At 36.1% G+C, this 18233-nt stretch overlaps 1 long non-coding RNA gene and 1 other non-coding gene across 3 annotated transcripts in view; one reads left to right on the plus strand and one right to left on the minus strand.

Moving 5' to 3' along the window:
- LOC125157648 (uncharacterized) overlaps positions 1-18233 on the minus strand; it is a 423940-nt gene that overhangs the window by 63026 nt on the left and 342681 nt on the right. The window lies entirely within an intron of this gene.
- LOC125158039 (U6atac minor spliceosomal RNA) lies at positions 14871-14997 on the plus strand. The gene has a single exon (XR_007149164.1). It is a non-coding gene; the product is annotated as a U6atac minor spliceosomal RNA (small nuclear RNA).

Here is an 18233-nt window from a genome sequence, read left to right on the forward strand (position 1 = left end):
AATCCTACATGTTAGGTTTACAATTTTATAATGTATATTATAATATGTATATATATGTATGTATGTATTTGTGTGTGTATTGTGAGAGACAAATCATAATTCTCCTTCTACCTTTCTAAGGTTCTGGGACTGAGACACCCCATGTAAATGACAGATTCATAGGAGAAAAAGAAACAGAAGTTTAATAACGTTTATATAGCCTACATATCTCCATGAAAACTTAGTAACCACCTGCACCCCCCCACCCCCCGCCAATGGCCCAAGCCACCACCTTAAATACTATCTCTCACTAAAGATAATATATGATGTTGAGGGGTAGGGGGCAGTCAGTTATAGGAGGCTGTCAGGAAAAGCACAGTAAATAGGTGTAATGTGTAGATTAAGTCCTTGCCTTCTCCACTGATAAGAGTCTCTTTTTTCCTCCATTGTTAGGAGTTTCTAGAGATTAAGTCTTCCTTCTTTTCCTGGTATAGAAAGGGAGACACCCTTACAAATAGAAATTTCCCATATAAATGTAAATATCCCTCACAAAAGGGTAACTTTCGTTCAGTTTTCAGAGCTTCTCCTGTGTCTGCTGTTTCTTAAAAATAGCCTAAAATAATCCTTATGCCAAAGAGACATATTTTGGGATGGTAAATTCTGTTCCTTTTCAGTGTGTGATTGTGTGTATTATATATATATATATATATATATACACATATATATACACATATATATATATATCTCAAACATTCTCACAAGTATGGTAGGTTAATATTATCCTCATTTTATAAATAAGGATATTAAAACTCAATGAGGTAAATTTTCTTGTTTAGGTTTAGACAGCTGAGCAACACTAGCTTAGAAAAGGAAGACCTTTGGACAACCTGGTACTTGCCTACTCTACGAGGCCTCTGCATGGAAATAATGGAGAAGAAGCAAGAGGCATTGACACAGAAAAGTTAAAGCTTCTGGAAGTGGTTCTTGTTCTCCTGGTATCATAATATTGTGAGGCATTTCTTCACACTTTGATAGTATTAGAGCTGATATCTTCCACTAGATAATTCCACAGGCATGATATCTTATTAATCCTTAACCTTTCCTTTATAAAGAAATATGAAAACTTACAGTGAAAGCCTTATTAATAACAGTTGTTAGCTGGCATTTTGTATACGCTGCATGGTTCCCGCTGTTTCCTGAGAAGTAAATACAACCCTACAGCATCTACTTTTCTTCTGAACTTATCATTAGGCTTCACCTACACATCTTCAAGGACGCTTAGGTCTTAACTACTTCCTTTGGTTTTCTTTTCGGTATCTTTAGTTTATAAAACAATCATTGCTTCCTTTAAAAATTTGTTCCTCAAAAGTAACAGCACCAACCTAGCTCCCGAGGAAAAGTACAACTGAATCCAATTTTTAACAAGTGACAATATCACCTAATCTACTCCCTCCTTTGCCTTTTCTTTTCTTTTTTTTTTAAAGATTAGGAAATCCAGACCAAGCAAGGAAAATACGAGAATTTCAAGGTAATAAAGCAATTTAATGGCAGAGTTGGTAGTAGATAGGTTTACCCTCCAAGAACTCCCCAGGTAGACAAGAGAAATGCACAATTTGGGACACAAGTTGTGTTATCTGGCAAGGTGAGAGCCAAAAGAGACAGTAGGGCAGTAACAGATGAGGACAGCATTTGTAAAATCAGTTTAAAAACAACAACAACAACAACAACAACAACAACAAACCAAGTACTCTTATCTCTGAGAGTACAGATATCTCTATGAGGTCCTTTTAATTCCTTTGGATATATACCCAGAAGTGTGATTGCTGGATCATGTGCTAGTTTTATTTTTTAGGAACTTCCATGCTGTTTTCTTCAGTGCTATACTAATTCTTGTACTTGTATCTCTCATCTGGGGCTGGAGCAGGGGGGAGCAGGAGGTGGAGAACTACAGAGTTGGAAAAAAAAAGAGTGGAAATGTTGTTTGTGCCAGATGTGTAAAAAATGTTAATTATTTCAATTTCCTCTTAGGGTCCGCTGACTGATCTGTTAGAGCAGAGCTTAGGTAAATCAACACGGTCACGCCCATCAAGGTAGACTAGGTTATGCTGCAGTGACAAACAACCCCCAAGTCCCAGTGACTTAAGACAAGTTTATTTTACACTCAGATGAGGTAACCCTCACTCCTCCACAGCAGGGGCTCTGTTACTGCACTTACTCAGTCTCCCAAGTTGTCAAGAACAGCTATCTTGGAACACTGCTTGTCACTGTGCCAGAGGGAAGGGTGGGGGTGACACAGTCACCTCTGTTCACACTCATCAGACAGAGCTGGTCACACAGCCCACCCAATCATGATTCTACCATGCGCTCAGAAGAAAAACCCAACGTATTTGGTGGACAGAATTAATGGCTATCTCAATGACACCAAAAGGTTTCTGTTGTTCTTTATCTAATGACTCTCAGGAAAAACTAAAGCATAAACATCTTAGATTCTCAGAGTTGTATATGTGATGCCTGTGATCATCTTCACCTAACTTTCCATTCAAAATGACAAGGTCCTCTGAATGATCCCGGCAGTCAGGCCGCTGCCCTCTGCCTGGTCTCTTTCAATGGCGGTGATCTCCCTATCTAACCAGGCAGGATGGCCTATATTTATACACCTGTCACTGATATTCAAGAATACTCATGTTAATACTTGGCTGATATTTGATTTGTTCTAACATTATTGGTTCATATTATTGCCCTCTAGAACAATAAGGGTATATTAAAAATAGTAGAAATAATAATATGCATGTATAAATATATGCATTTAATTACCAAAAGAACTCTCTGCGTTAGGCAGTGTTGTTATCATTCCCATTCAAACAATGTGATTTTTTACTCTTTCACATACCAGCCTTTCAAATATATAAAAATTAGTATTAGTGAATCATCCCTTCTTTCTCCAACTGTGTCTCATGAAATGGTTTCTAGCTACTTTATCACTTACTTGTCCTATTCTGAATGCACTATAGTTTGTTGATATCCTTCTAATGTTGTAGTTCTTAGAAATAACCATAGAAGCCTACACAGTTGGAACAGCACATAGTTCAACAGGATTAGACTTATTTTCAGTTGGTATATTATATTCCTGGTGGTATCCACTAAGCACAAATGGCATGTTTTATTTGTTTGCCTCTTCGTGTTGGGAGTCAGGAAATCATTCATCGTGTTCCAAATTTAATTGGCTTCTATAACCTCAGCCCAGGATTTGAACTATATAGTCAACTCTTAATAATCAATGACAGGTTAAACCCAAGATGGATGTTACTTAATCTAAGTATAATATTTTGTATCTTGGTCTATGGCGAGAAGAAAATATTTTATGCTAATTGTATTCACTTTGAGAAGATGGCATCCTCATATTCAGAAAGTAAAATACCGTCAGATGGGCATGCTCAATATTAAGCATACATATGCACACACATCCTCCCTTACTTCTCTCTTACAGTTAAAATAAAGTAGCTGTTTCTCTCAACTAAAGCTAATCCCTCTGCCAATACTTGGATGCAATCTGTCTTTCCTGAGAGTTTAGCATCAATGTCCCTTTTACATTTTAGGTATTTATCTTTTCCCTCTCAACTCAATATTTCCATCTCCGTCACCAAAATACAAGCCCAAGCTACCACCATCTCTAATGCAGACTGTAGCATCCTCATCCACCCTGGCCTTGCCCTATTCCAGTAAATTTCTCCATACAGGAGCAAAAGTTATGTTTTTATAGTATGTTAAAGTCATATATCCAATAATATGGCTTTCGTGCTTAAAATTCTCCGATAGTTTCACATCGTACTTAACATCTAAACTGTTGACTGTGACCTACAAGGCCATACATGATACAAGCTGTGCTTTCCTTTCTGACTTCTTTGCATTAGTTTCCTGTAGCTGTTGCAACAAATTACCACAAACTTGGCGACTTAAAATGACACGCATGTATTTTCTTACAGTTCTCAAGGTCAGAAGTCTAAAATAGGTTAGCAAGGGGGCACCTGGGTGATTTCAGCTTGGGTTGTGATCCCAGGGTTGTTGGATGGAGCCCCACATTGGGCTCTGCACTGAGCGTGGAGCCTGCTTGGGGTTCTCTCTCTCTTTCTCTCTCTCTCTCTCTCTCTCAAAATTAAAAAAAAAATAAAATAGGTTAGCAGGGCTCCATTCCGTCTGAGGCTTGAGGAGAGAATCTATTCCTTGCCTTTTTCCTAGTTTCTAGAGTTCATCTGCATTCCTTGGCTCATGGCCCCACGTCACTCTGACCTCTTTCCATCCTCACATCTCCTTCTTCCTACAATGACTCTCTTATTTCCCTTCTATAAGGACTAATGTGATTACTTTGCACCACCAGAATAATCCATGATAGTCTTCTTATCTCAAGATTCTTAATCATATGGGAATGGTCCTTTTTGTCAGGTAAGGTAACACATTTGCAGGTTCTGAGAATTAGGACGTGTACATCTTTCTGAGGCCATTATTTTGCCAACCACAATCTCCTGAAACTAATCCCCATTCCCATTATGCTTCAGTAATACCAGCTATATAATTTAGGGCTCTAAATTAGAAGCAACAGAGGTTTATGTTGAATACTTAATAATAAAAGGACCTTATTAAAATGAATTTTAAAAACACTAGTGGTGGGAGGAAGGTTGGAGAAACAGGCTCCAGGCTATGTTTCCAGAAACAACAATCTAAATCATCTTCAGAAATGATCTCACAAAGAAATTTCCATTATGACTGCCAAAGAGAAAAAGATTCCCTTCCTCTCCCTCTTGTGACACTACTTCCTGAGTCAAAATTTCAAACAATTGTGTCTGATTGGTGAAGAACGCTTTGCAAGAAAGGCCAGAAAGGTAAATACTTAGTATTTAATCTCTTGAAGAAAGAGGCACACTTTGTGTCCCACTAAAATTCATAAAGAGAACACTTCTCAAAAGAAAAAGGGGGGGGGGGTGTTTAAGACACTGTGTTGCCAAAACAAATTGCAAATGTCTACAACCCCTTAGTTCTCTTTCTAGATTATCCTGTTTGTTCCTGTGTCAAAGCTTTTGTACTTGCAATTACTTCCTCTTCCTGGAACATCCCTCCTCATGCTCTTCAGATAGTTAACTTGTTCTTAGTTTTCAAGTGTCAGCTCAAATCTCCTCAGAGAGGTATATCAGGACCCATTATCTAATGTTCTTCTCAGGTTACTCTCTAGTATTAACTTATTCTATTTTCTTCATATCACATATCATTATCTAAATTTACCATGCATTTTTCTTGTTGACTAGTTATTGCTGTGCGTTTCCATAAGACTATAACTTCCACTAGAGTAGTGACCATATTATTTTTATGTATCACTACATCTGTCATCACTAGCACACCTGGAGCATAGTAGGCTGTCAATGAATAATTGCTGAACTAAAAAACAAATGCAGTGTACTAGAAAATGTACATGCTTTAGAACCATGTACATTTGGAACCATGTACCAAAAATACCTGAGTTTCAAGCCCTTGTTCTACCAATTAAAGCTATATCACCCTATAAAGACTCCACTAAAAAAGAAAATTACTGGCCAATATCCCTGATGAACATGGATGCAAAAATTCTCAAGAAAATACTAGCAAGCTGAATCCAACAGTACATTAAAAGAATCATTCACTATGATCAAGAGCGATTTATTCCTGGGCTGCAAGGGTGGTTTCAATATTCACAAATCAATCAACATGATACATCACATTAATAAAAGAAAGGATAAGAACCATATGATCATTTCAATCAATGCAGAAAAAGCATTTGACAAAGTACAATATCCATTCATGATAAAAAAAAAACCCTCAACAAAGTAGGTTTACAGGGAACATACCTCAATATAATAAAGGCCATATATGAAAAACTCACAGCTAATATCATCCTCAAAGGCGAAAAACTGAGAGCTTTTCCTCTATAGTCAGAAACAAATTAGTGATGTCCATTCTCATAGTATAAAGTACGGAAAGCCTTAGCCTTAGCAATCAGACAACAAAAAGAAATAAAAGGCATCCATTCAGCAAAGAAAAAGTGAAACTTTCACTATTTGCAGATGACAGGATACTCTATACAGAAAACCCAAAATAGTCCACCAAAAACCTGCTAGAACTGATACACAAATTCAGTGAAGTCACAGGATATAAAAATCAATGTATAGAAATATGTTGCATTTCTATACATGAATAATGAAGCAGCAGAAATAGAAATTAAAGAATCAACCCATTTACAACTGCACCAAAAACAATAAGATACCAAGGAATAAACCTAAACAAAGAGGTGAAAGACCTGTGCTCTGAAAATTATAAAACACTGATGAAAGACACGGAAGACAACACAAAGAAATGGAAAGACACTCCATGCTCATGAATCAGAAGAACAAATATTGTAAAAATGTTTATACTACCCAAAGCAATCTACACAAAATGCCAACAGCATTTTTCACAGAGCTAGAACAAACAATCCTAAAATTTGTATGGAACCACAAAAGACCCTGAATAGCCAAAGCAATCTCAAAAAAGAAAAGCAAAGCTGGAGGCATCACACTTCCAGACTTCAAGTTATATTACAAAGCTGTAGTGATCAAAACAGTATGGTACTCGCACAAAAAACCAGACACATAGTTCAATGGAACAGAATAGAAAACCAAGAAATGAACCCATAACTATATAGTCAGTTAATCTTCAACAAAGCAGGAAAGAGTATCCAACAAATGGTGTTGGGAAAACTGGACAGCAACATGCAGAAGAATGAAATCAGATGACTTTCTTATGCCATACACAAAAGTAAATCCAAAACCTAAATGTGAGACATGAAACCATTAAAATCCTAGAGAACACGGGCAGTAACCTCTTTGACATTGGCTGCAGCAACTTCTTACAAGATATGTCTCCTGAGGCAAGGGAAACAAAAGCAACACTGAACTATTGGGACCTCATCAAAATAAAAAGCTTCCACACAGCAAAGGAAACAATCAACAAAACTAAAAGGCAACCTACGGAACGGGAGAAGATATTTGCAATTGACATATCTGATAAAGGGTTAGTATCCAAAATATAAAACTATGCCACCCTATTAAGTGATTTTACCTCTCCGAGCATCGAGTTTTTCATTTTTAAGTGATAATGATGCTGCCATGTAGAGATGTTATGAGGACTAAAGTAGCAAACACATTGAGAATGTGCAACACACAGCTGTTGTTGCTCTTAGCTGCATGCCATATGAATATATGATAAGTCAGTCTTTTATGACTTGATCAGTATTCTGAATATCATGATAAAAAGGAAATATGTTAAGATTAAGTCCTAGAGCATGTCACTGCTGAAGTTCCTAAAAGTCATCACTGATTCAACCATTAATACTAAAAAGAGTACATGAAAGTAACCTACGTTTTAACGTTAAGAAGAATGGAGATGAGAAGGAGGACAAAGAAGAGGGAACTAAAAAGCGGTAGTAGAACAAAATACCCAGCATTGGGTATGGTGCATGGAACTTGGCATTTTCACGTAACTACACATGGCCATGATAAGTGAGATAACTACTGTGGAAAGTGATTTGTCAGTGTCTACCCAAAGTCAAAAATGTGTATAGTATTTAGACTAGCAATTCTTCTTCTAGGAATTTATCCTAGGGAAATAAGAAAGGACGTATGCAAGTTTCTAACTACCGCAATGCTCAGTGAAACACTCATTATAATATTGAAAAAATCAAAACTTAAAATATTCAACAACAGGAAAGTAGTTAAATAAATGCTATATATTTATATAACAGAGACACTAAGGAGCCATTAAGTTATGTTTTAAAAGAGATCTGATGATATGAAAAGATGTCTATATATGTTATTTTTACCAGCTTTATTAAAATATAACTTACATACCATATGATTTACCCATTTAAAGTCTACAGTTCAATGGTTTTTAGTATATTTACAGTTGTGCAATCATCACCATGATCAATTTTAGAACATGTTTATCATCCCCCCCAAAGAGACCCTGTACCCATTAGCAGTCATTTTCCATTCCCACCTCCTTCCAAACTCCAGCAACCATCAATCTGCTTTTTCTCACTGTGGATGTGCCTATTACGGAAATTTCATATAAATGGATACTATATGGATAAATGTGAACTTTTTGGGTCTGACTTCTTTCACTTAGCATTGTGTTTCCAAAGTTTGTCCATGTTCTATCATTCCTTCGTTGTTATTCCTTTTTATTGCCAAATAATATTCCATTATATAGATATGCCACTTTTTGTTTACCATGCATCAGTTCATAAACATTTGAGTTGTTTCCGTTTTTTTTGATACATGAATAATGTTACTCTGAACATTCTTGTTTAAGTTTTTGCTTGAACATAGGTTTTCAATTCCTTGGGCATATACCTTGGAGTGGAATTGCTGATTCATACACTGATTCCATATTTAACTTACGGAGGAATAACCAAACTGTTTTCCATCACAGTTTCACCATATTGCATCCCCACAACCAGTGTATGTGAGTTCCCATTTGTCCACAAGCTTGACAATACTTGTTATTATCTGTCTGTTTGCATATCTCCATCTTAGGAGATGTGGAGTGCTATCTCATTGTGGCTTTGATTTGCATTTCCCTAATGACTAGTAATGTTGCACATCTTTTCATTTATTACACATTTCTAGATCTCCTTTGGAGAAATATCTGTTTAGAGCCTTTTCTAATTTTTAAAAGCAGCGTATTTATCCTTTTCTTTTTGAGTTGTAATAGTTGGTCATATATTCTGGATAAAAATCCCGTATCAGATTTAGAATTTGCAAATATTTTCTACAATTCTGAGAGTGGTCTTTTCATTTTACTGATGATGATGTCCTTTGAAGCAAAAAGTTTTTAGTTTTGCTGAAATCTAATTTGTGTTTTCTTTTCATTTATGTCTTGTCCTTCTAATGTGTTACCTAAGAAATATTTGTCTAACTAACCCAAGGTGATGAAAATGTACACCTATGTTTTCTTTTAACAGGTTTATAGTTTTAGCTTTCATATGTAGGTCTTCTATTCGTTCTGAATTGATTTTTGTATACAGTGTAAATGTAGATATCTAATTGTACCAGCATCATTTGTTGAAAAGACACATTTCCTTACTGAAAGGTCTTGACACTCTATTGAAAAGCATTTGACTGTAAATGTGATGGTTTATTTCTGTACTCTCAATTCCATCCAATTGATCTATATGTCTACTGTGACTCCAGTACCACACTGTTTCTATTACTGCAGGTTTCTGGAAGTTTTTGAAAGTGAAAACTGTAAGTCCTTCAACTATGTTATTCTCTTTCAAGATTATTTTGGCTATTCAGGGTCCCATCAATTTCCATATAAATTTTAGGATTCGTTCGTCAATTTCTGCAAAAAAGGGTGCTCGAATTTTAGTAGAGATGGCATTGCATCTGCAGATCAATTTGAGCGTTGCCATTCTGTCAACATTAAGTGTTTGCCTCCATGGATATAAGATGTCTGTTCATTCATTTAGATCTTATTCAATTTCTTTCCACAACATTTTGTAATTTTCAGTGCACAAGTGTTGTACTTCTTTGGATTCTTTTTGATGTCTTTCAAAATGCACTTCTTTCCTTAATTTCTTCTTCTGATCATTCATTGAAAGTGCGTAGAAGTAACACTGATTTTTGTATCTTGCTGTTATATCCTGCAACCTTGTTGAACTTGCTTATTAGCTCTAAGACTCTCTCTCTCTCTCTCTCTCTCTCTCTCTCTCTCTCTCTCTGTGTGTGTGTGTGTGTGTGTGTGTGTGTGTGTGTGTGTGTTACTTAGGGTTTTCTATGTACGAGATCATCTTATCTTCAAACAGAGATAGTTTTCTTATTTCTTCCTTTGCAAACTAGATAGCTTTATTTCATTTTATGGCTGAATTTCCCTGGCTAAAGTCTCCAGTACAATGTAGAGTTGGAGAAAAGTAGACATCCTTGTCTTATTTCCCGAGGGAAAATTTTTAGTCTTTCACCAATAAGTATGTTAGCTCTGGGATTTATGATAAAAATACTAAACAAACTAGAAAATTTCCTCAACCTGGTTTCTTTTCAGTATCAATTATATTGATGTTATTTTTCATCTGTTATTGATGTTATGAATTATATGATTGGTTTTTCCAAATACTGAACAATTTCTACAATCTGAATAAATAATCCAAGGACAATATATAATATTTTCAGTATACTGCTAAATCCAGTTGCCAGTATTTTATATTGTATTCATGCATCTCTATTTTACGTGAGCATAAATAAGATCCAGCTATAATTTAAATGATCTTTTCTATGTTTCTTAACATTTTTATCAGGGTTGGGGTGCCTGGGTGGCTCAATCGGCTAAGCATCTGATTTCGGCTCAGGTCATGATCTCGCCGTCCATGAGTTCGAGCCCCGTATCGGGCTCTGTGCTGATGGCTCGGAGCCTGGACCCTGCTTCGGATTCTGTGTCTCCCTCTCTCTCTGCCCCTCCCCTGTTCATGCTGTATCTCTCTCTGTCTCAAAAATAAATAAATATAAAAAATTTAAAAAATTTTAAACAGGGTTATACTAGTTCTATAGGATTTATTGGGTTAATCTCCTTCTTTCTTTATGCTCTGAAACACATTAATAAGAGGAAAATATTCTTTGAAGAAATGAAATGACTCATAGGCAAATCTTTCTTAACTCAGTCTTTTAGGAACTAATTTCTTTTTACACTTAAAAAATGTCTTTCATGTTTTTGGTCTTTTCAGATTTTCTATCTTTACATAATCAATTTGGTAATTGATAGTTCCTAAAAAATAATCATTTTCATGGATACTTTCTAAGCTTTCATTCACCTACAATTTTTATTTCTCAGACTTTTGGGAGATCTAGTTTTTTTCTCCATTTTCTTTTTGTGTTTGTATTTGGTTATTGGATTTATTTATGATATATTTATTTACCTTTATTTTCATGGTCTTCAATCCATCAGTCTATATATCACAATTGTTTTCTTTGAAATAAAAGCAACTTTGATTCTATTTAAGATTCTGAATTTTTAGTGGAATAATATTCTAGTCCCTTCTTTTGTTAACTAGGTCAGCATAAAACAAACCTGATGTTTCAGTACTTGAAGTCTTAACTAAAGGACAAGTGTGTGATAACAACGTATCCTAATTTCAGACAAGGTATCCCAAAGCAAATAACCAGTTTTTTGTTTGTTCAGTGTCTAGTTCTGAGGATTACAATGAAAATTTCTATCAATATTATGCTTTCCAATATTGAAAATAACTAGCTGTGTTACTTAATGTTCTTGTTGTTAAGAGATTTTTTAATACTTTGACTGCAAATACATACAGCTTAACTTATTAATTTCCATGCATCTGAATATAATTGCTCCTCAGCAGAAATGATTTCTTCTAAATATCTATTGAGCATAATATGGGATATATGTTTTATTCCATTTCCATTCAATAACATTGGGGCCATGCTATTTTCAAAAGGCATAGAAGTAATACCCCCCCCCCCCACATCTTAGAAATGAACTTTGCTCATATACAAATAAAATTGACATGAGTTCAACTGGATAGGCACTCGAGTACATGGATCTTTCTAATTGAGTTTATTCTCAACTAAATTATTACTCTAAAATAGCTGTTGTTGAAGACCTTGTCTCTGTGTATTTGATGATTTTTAGATTTCCTAAAATCTCAGCAAGAAACAGATTACTTAAGCTTGAAAAAAATCCATGTGTGATTAGACCTTCTTTGAACAGCATTTAGTCTCCTTACTTTAAGTAATGTTGGTAGCATAGCAAAGAGGCTAATATTCAAACATGAATTACTATAGACCGTCTGGATTTGATTTCCCCAACATGTGTTTATGACAGCCCTTTCTTTGTGACTTATTTGTGAACTGCAGACCCATATTAGTCATTTAGAAGAGTTGAAACTTACTTGGTTTTGGAACTCCTAGTAGAAGGTGGGGTTTAATTTTGTATGCAATATTTGAAATGACAGAATGGTGTTTAAATGCAATAAAGTTTATTTAGATGCCACAAAACCTAAAACAATAGATGGATGGATATATGTGATATATAAATGGATATATGTGATATATAAATGGATATATGTGATAAAACTACGGAGACATTAAATTCCTTTAAAAATTCATTTTCTGTTTTTGTTAAGATCTATTTATTTTGAGAGAGAGAGTGAGTGAGAGAGAGAGCAAGCTAGCACATGACTGGGGGAGGGGGCAGAGGGAGAAAGAGAAAGAAAGAGAATCTTAAGCAGGCTCTATGCTTAGCACAGAGCCAGACCTGGGGCTCGATTGAACGACCCTGGGACCATGACCTGAGCCAAAATCCAGAGATGGACACTCAACCAACTGAGCCACACACACACCCCTCAAACTTCATTTTTTAAACCAATGTTTCCCAAATAGTTGGGCAGAAAACCTCAGCATCAGAGTGACTTGGGTGTTTGCTAAAAATGCAGATTCCTGAGACTTATCTTAGATTTAAGGAATTCGAAATATGTAGGGGTGAGGTCAGGCAATCTGCATTTTAACAAGTTTACCAGTTGATTTTTATCAATAATAAACTTTGAGAATCACTGATTCCAATTTCATCTTGAATCATCTTTTACCCTTGTCTAGCATTTCCCTCAGCTTATAACCTCTAACCAGTTGTCAACTCCTGATGGTATTATTCAAGAAACAAAATTATATTGTGCCAGTCACAGTATTAGGCCTTTGGAATAAAAGATAATTAAGACATAAGCCCTATCCTTAAGGAGTATAGCCTTGCTATGGAGCTATTCATGAAAACAGACAATTTTAATAAAAGAAAAATTTTATTATGATAAGATGTGCTCCAGGGACTATGAGAGGGTCAGGGAGGGCTACAGAAACCATTCTGGAAAAGAAATGCACTGTAGTTACCCAGAGGACATTATTATACCTTATTCCTAAAAGAAGGGGAGTAAACTACACTGAAAGTTAAGGCAATGACATTTTAAGTAGAGGAAATATATACAAAAGCATAATGGCAAAAAAAGTCCTGTGCTTGAAAAAATATAAAAGCCACTTTTGTTCAAGTGTGCACTGAGAGATAGGTAAGCAATAAGTTAATCTGGGAATATAGTTAAGGGTAAGACCACAGGAACCGTTTCAAACACAGTGAGGGATTTGGACTTTATCCAGAGGGACATAAATATCCACTGAAAGGGTTTAAGCAAAGGATAAGATGATCATATATGCAATTTAGAAACATAATACTGGCTATTGGGTGGAAAATGGATTTTATAGGAGCAAGCTTGGAGCTAGTACATCCAGTTAGGTGACAGTTGCAATCATTCAGATGAGAGAAGAAAGTAGGGAAGGCTTATTTAGAAGGGATGTGCAAAGTGTGCAAATCTAGGAAATACTTAAGAGTTTAAATCAGTGGGATAAGAGTTTAAATGTGGAACATGAAAAAAAAAAAAACTAGGTTTCTAGAATGGGTGACTGAGGAGAATGTGTCCCAATCTGAGACAAAGTATATAGGACAAGGAGCTGACCTGGGAAGCAGAGATAATAAGTTCCATAAATGCCATGCTTAGCTATAGGTGCTTATTGGAAGTTTGTGTAGAAATGCTAGGTAGGAAGTTGGCAAGAGGAGCATGGAATTCAGACGAAGTATCTACACTGGAAATACAGCCTTTGGAGTCAGCCATACATAGATTAGAGTTAAATCCGTGAGGGTAGATGAGATCACGAAGAAAAGAGCGTGTAGAGTAAGAACATTTGAACTGAAAACAGAACCCTGGAAAATACTATTATTTTCCCAAAGCCACTCATGTGTTTTAGGTGTGTGTTACAGCATTGCCGCACTTCCAGTTACCAAATCCTGTATTAGTTACCTATTGCTGTGTAACAAATTATCCCTAAATTAGCAGATGATCATGTCACAAAGTTTCTGAGTGTCAATAATCTGGGAGCAGCTTAGCTGGGAGGTTCTGGCTCAGGTCTCTCAGGAGGTTGCAGACAAGAAGCCCACCAGGGCGACAATCATCTGAAGACTTGATTGAGCTTGGAGAATTCACTTCTAAGTCCACAGACCTGGATTTGGGGAAGATTCTTTGGTTCCTCAAGAGACAGACCTTCTCATACAGTTGTTTACTTTATGGCATAGGACTTCCCCCAGAGTAAGTAATGTGAGAGAGAAAGGGATAGAGAGAGAGAGAGAGAGAGAGAGAGAGACTGCTACAATGTCTTTCATAACATCATTTCAGAAGTGACATGCCATTAGTTCTACCATATTTTATTGGCTGCACAAGCCAATCTTATGAGATACACAAGGGTGTTGCCTGGCTACCACAAGTGCAAATCTCAATATCATCTTTTTTTTTAAAAAAATCTATATATGTTTATTTATGTTTGAGAGAGAGAGAGAGAGAGAGAGAGAGAGAGAGAGAAAGAGCAACTGAGGGAGGGGCAGAAAGACAGGGAGACAGAGGATCCAAAGTGGGCTCCATGCTGACAGCAGAGAGCTTGAGGTGGGGCTTGAACTCACAAACTGTGAGATCATGACCTGAGCCGAAGCCAGATGCTTAACCAACTGAGCCACCCAGGCACCCCTCAATATCATCTTTTTTATTCAGAGTTTCCCACCATTAGAAGAGGGATGGTTTCCAATTTTACAAGATGATTGGTATTATTATTATTGATGTTATTATCACAATTATTATAAATTATAAATCAAGTCACTTCACAAGTGCTTGCCATATTTTTTACCTTATTTGCCATTATACCCTTCATGCAACGTAACTGAGTATTAGTGTGATGTATGGAAATGAGGTCAGATTCTGCAAATAAACAACCCTATTTAAAATTATGGCTTCAGTGTTGTATGAAAGGAGAGAAGGTTAGAACTCCCCTAGACAAGAATGGAAGAGGCCCTCAGGCTAGACAACATGCATACGGTTAAGCCACTTCCATCTACTTCAGTGGCATCTAACCATCATTTTTTACAATGGGTTCAAACTTAAGTGACCATCTACTTAATATAGATTGCTATATGCATAAGATGTTATACATGAGCCTAATGGTAACCACAAATCAAAAACTTGTAATAGAAGGGTGCCTGGGTGGCTCAGTCAGTTGGGCGTCTGACTGCGGCTCAGGCATGATCTCGCGGTCTGTGGGTTCGAGCCCCGGGTCGGGCTCTTTGCTGACAGCTCGGAGCCTGGAGCCTGCTTCTGATTCTGTCTTCCTATCTCTCTGCTCCTCCCCTCTTCACGCTCTGTCTCTCCCTCTCTCTCAAAAATAAATAAACATTAAAAAAAATTGTAATAGTTACGCAAAAAATAGAGAAAGGAATCCAAGCATATCACCAAGAAGGCCATCAAACCACAAGGGAAGTAAGCAAGAGAAGAAAGGAATAAAGAACTACTAAAACAACTGAAAAACAAGTAACAAAATGGCAATAAATATATATCTGTCAATAACTACTTTGAATGTAAATGGACTAAATGCTCTAATCAAAAGAGATAGGGTGATTGAATGGATAAAAAAGCAAGATGTGTCTATATGGTGCCTACAGGAGACGCACTTCAGACCTAAAGACACATGTACATTGAAAATAAAGGGATGGGAAAACATTTACCATGCAAATGGAAGTGCAAAAAAAAACCTGAGGTAGCCATGCTTATATTGGACAAAAGAGACCTTAAAACAAAGATTGTAACAAGAGGTAAAGAAGAGGGCACCTGAGTGGCTCAGTCAATTAAACATCCAACTCTTGATCTTGGCTCAGGTCAGGATTTCACAGTTTGTGGGATCAAGCCCCGTGATGGGCTCTGCACTGACAGTGCAGAGCCTGCTTGGGATTCTCTCTCTCCCTCTCTACTCTTCTCCTGCTTATGTGCACGTGCTCTCCCTCTCAAAATAAATAACTTTAAAGAAACAGAAAGAGACAAAGAAGGATACTATATAATGATGAAGGGAACAATTCAACAAGAGGATATAACAATTACAAATATTTATGCAGCCAACATGGGAGAACCTAAATACATAATTATTAACAAACATAAAGGAGGAAATTGATAGTAATACAATAATAGTAGGGCACTTTAACACCCCACTTATGTCGATGGATAGATCATCCAGACAGAAAATCAGTTGGTGTAGCCATTGTAGAAAACAGTAAGGTGCCTCAAAAATTAAAAATAGAATTACCATATGATACAGTAATTCTACTGCTGAGAATTTACCCAAAGAAAATTAAAACACTAACTCAAAAATATGTATGGACCCCTAGGTTTACTGCAGTATTACATACAATAGCCGAGATACAGAAGCAACCTAAATGTCTATCCACAGATGAATGGATAAGGAAGAGGGACTATTACTCGGCCATTGAAAAGGAATGAAATCTTGCCATTTGTAACAACATAGATGAACCTAGAGGGTATAATCCTCAGTGAAAAAAAGTCAGAGAAAGACAAATACCATATGATTTCACTTATACATGGAACTGAAAAAAACAAAACAAACAAGCAAAGAAAAAAAGACTAACAACCCATGCTCTTTTTTTTTTTTTTTAACATTTATTTATTTTTGAGAGTGACAGAGACAGAGTGTGAGCTGGGGACAGGGGGAGACAGAGACACACACACAGAATCCGAAACAGGCTCCAGGCTGTGAGCTGTCAGCACAGAGCCCAATGTGGGACTCGAACTCACAAACCGCAAGATCATGACCTGAGCTGAAGTCGGATGCTTAATTGACTGAGCCACCCGGGTGCCCCTACACTCTTAAATATAGAAACAAATTAGTGGTTGCCAGAGTGGAGGTGACTGGGGGATGGGTGAAATAGACAAAGGGGATTAAGAGAACACTTATCTTGATGAACATTGAGAAATGTTTTTGAATTGTTAAATCTTTATACTGTATACCTGAAACTAATATAACATCGTTATTTATACTTGAATAAAAAAGAAATTCATAAAAAAATGATACAAAATAAATAAAATAAAACTATTCTGTTCCCTGAAAAATAAAATAAAATAAAAACAATTAGGTGCTTTTCGATATTTTAATTTTCTCATGTTCAAATTCTATTTACATGACTTGCTAAAAGTGGAATTTAAAGGATTATAAATGATTTCAGTGAGTGAAGTAAGGTGATTAAATAGAATATAGACATATGCGATGCTTATAACATGTAATGTAAACACTTAAAAATAGTATAAAACATTTAACATTAAAAATATCTAGTTTTAGTATAAATTAGCTTAGTACAAGCATGTTATTTAAGTTTTCCCAGCCTCACTGCGGTATAACTGAAATATAAAAATTGTATATATTTAAGGTATACAATGTGATGATTTAACATACATATACATTGTGAAATAATTACCACAATAAAGCTAATTAACATATCCATCACCTCACAGAGTTACAATGTTTGCCAAAATTTGCCAAATTTCTACTATAGTCACCATGCTATACATTAGATCCTCAGAAGTTATTGATCTTATAACTGAAAGGTTGTACCCTTTGACCAACATCTCCCCATTTTTGCCACACCCTTAGCCCCTGGTAATCACCAATCTGTTCTCTGGTTCTGTGAGTTTGACTTTCTAAAATTTCACATATAAATGAGATCATTATTTGTCTTTCTGTGTCTGGCTTATTTCACTTAGTATAATATCCTCGGGGTTCATCCACGTTGTACTGAATGGCAGGATCTCCTTTTTTCAAAGCTGAATAATATTCCATTGTAAATACACAGACTGTATTTTCTTTATTCATCCACTGATGGGCACTGACATTGTTGCCATATCTTGGCTATTATGAATAATGCTGAAATGAACATGGCAGTGCAGATTTGCCTTTGAGATACTAATTTCATTTCCTTTGAATATGTAAATTTAAGACTACTGATTATATCTGGAAGTGAGATTACTAGGACATATGGAGGTTCTATTTTAAGTTTTTTATGGAACTTCGCTACTGTGTTCCATAATGGCTGGAATAATTTACATTCCTACCAATAGTACACAGAGATTCCTTCTATCCACATCCTCACTAATACTTGTTATCTGTGGTCTTTTTCTTTTAAATGTTTATTTATTTATTTTGAGAGAGAGAGAGAGAGAGAAAGAGAGAGAGAGAGCAAGTGGGAGAGGGGCAGAGAGAGAATCTCAAGCAGGTTCTGCACTGTCAGTGCAGAGCCCAACACAGGGCTTGATCTCACAAACT

This window comes from Prionailurus viverrinus, chromosome X (assembly GCF_022837055.1).
Source record: "Prionailurus viverrinus isolate Anna chromosome X, UM_Priviv_1.0, whole genome shotgun sequence".
Taxonomy (NCBI): Eukaryota; Metazoa; Chordata; class Mammalia; order Carnivora; family Felidae; genus Prionailurus; species Prionailurus viverrinus.